This window comes from Arvicola amphibius, chromosome 12 (genome assembly GCF_903992535.2).
Source record: "Arvicola amphibius chromosome 12, mArvAmp1.2, whole genome shotgun sequence".
Classification (NCBI taxonomy): Eukaryota; Metazoa; Chordata; class Mammalia; order Rodentia; family Cricetidae; genus Arvicola; species Arvicola amphibius.
Window position 1 is genome coordinate 21,127,802 of NC_052058.2, and position 2,320 is coordinate 21,130,121.

The window sequence follows — 2,320 nt, forward strand, 5'->3', positions numbered from 1 at the left end:
GTGTAAGGATGGAGGAGGGTCATCTGCCTATGTGTTACTTTCATTGGTTAATAAAGAAACTGCCTTGGCCCTTTAATAGGACAGAAAATTAGGTAGGCAGAGTAGACAGAACAGAATTGTGGGAGAAAGAAAGCAGAGTCAGGCAGACGCCTCAGGCAGACGCCATGCCTCTCCTCTGTGAGACAGATGCAGGCTAAGATCTCTCCTGGTAAGACACCACCTCATGGTGCTACACAGATTACTAAATATGGGTTAAAGCAAGATGTGAGAATTAGCCAATAAGAGGCTAGGGCTAATGGGCCAAGCAGTGTTTAAAAGAATACAATTTGTGTGTTGTTATTTCAGGGCATAAGCTAGCCAGGCAGCCAGGAAGCGATCTACCACTCCAACTACAGTGTAACAGCCCTAACTGTCCTAGAACTAGCTTTTTTTAGACCAGTTTGGCCTCAAACTCACAGAGATCCACCTGCCCAGCTCAAGAGTGGCTTTTCTTAGGAGTGATAGAGGAACCCACAAGACAGCCCTCAGCAGGTTCACTCTCCTCCAGGACCTGCACACACAGCTCATTGCACGGTTGATTTCCTTCCCTACCATCCTCAACTAATACGGACTCTCCAAGCTGATTGTACCCTTGCTTCCTTCAGCTTCCCAAACCTCTTCAAATGATACATACAAACACTCTTCACAAGATCAAGAGACAATTTTGAGATCAAAATACTAATTGTAATCTTTTATGTCTGTACAGGACTTGAGAGTTTTTAAAGTCATTTAACAAAATTATCCCATTAATCTTCAGAAAATTCCACTCTGCATAGCTGTTAGCATTAACACTTGGCAAGTACTCTGCTGTGGAGATAGGTCCTGGGTCTCCTTTTTGCACAGACAAGCTCAGATGCCCTGATTGTACCAATTTCAAAAACTCATATGTCCACTTTCTCTTTACCTGCTAAAGACTCTATATTTCTTTATCAATTCACCTTATATTACAGTAAGCTTGAGTTTCTCATAGTAAAAGCACAGCCCATGAAGTCTGCCTGAGCAGCGATAGGTGCCACTGTCATTAAGTGTGGCATTTCTAATGAAGATTTTGGAGACATCATAAGATTATGTGAGACCAAGATCATCCTTGTTGTAGGTCACTCTGGGGACATTCCAGTTCTTCCAGCCAGGGCCCTAATGAGGAAAGACCCCTTCCCATCACCACATCAGCAGAGGTCTGAGAATCAATCAGTCTGAAGAGCATTCATATTCACAATAGATGGTAAGACTGAAGAAGGGCTGTAGGGAGAAAGGGAGAGACAGGCCCACAGGCAGATTAAAAAGGGGTCATCCATGGATGATCCAGGGATGATCCACCCCTTTATTGGTTCATAAGATAAACTAAAGAACAAAGACAAAATTATATGTATAACCTGACTTCTACACCAGTGAATTCTTTCTCCCCCTGAAAAGTCAGTCTGGAGCTAAAAGTTCTCCAAAGCCATTCCTGACCCCACTCCCCTCCTCCCTGCCCCACTCCCCTCTTCCCTACCCCATTCCCCTCCTCTCTGTCCCACTTTCCTCCTCCCTGCCTCACTTCCCTCCTCTCTAACCCACCCCCTACTCCCTTCCCCATATCATACACACACACACACACACACACCCTAAAATGCAGAATTCCCTTCAAATCTGCTATACTTGGGTCTAGTTAAGCAAAAGTAGACAGACAGACACATCCTATGGAGTTTTAGTTTAGGGAATTAATTTTGTTCTCTTTCCTCAGAGAGGCTCCTCAACTCTGTTTTTAATTATAGTTTGTAAAAAAAACTTTAAAATATATACATCAGTTAACTACTTGTTTAATTTCTACTTACTGTCCCTTTCCCTGTGTATCAAATTGTCAGGGCTTTGTCTGGGTCTGTGTCCCTAATGCCTAACACAGTTTTTAGAAGGAGGCAGATACTCAATGAATATTTGTCAATAATGACTCAGTGAGATATAAAAGTCATATTTCTATGGTTAATGTCACTTTAAAAATTGTAAAAACATTCACAAATGGAGAATTTTGAATGAGAATATGGCTATCTTGTATAGTGTATTTAACTAAAGGCCATTCAATACTCCTCTCAAATATACTTACAGTGAAATAAATAACTTCTTTCTTGTTTATTTTGTATTTAGAATTGGCTTAAAGACTTTAAAACACCTTTTTCTCAAAAGAAAAAATATAATGTGCAACTTATCCATTCAAAAGGTAGCTTGTTTATTCAACATTTATTGATACTTAAATATGTTGCATTAAGTTTGACACTAAAAGAGTAATAAAGATGAAATAAACATT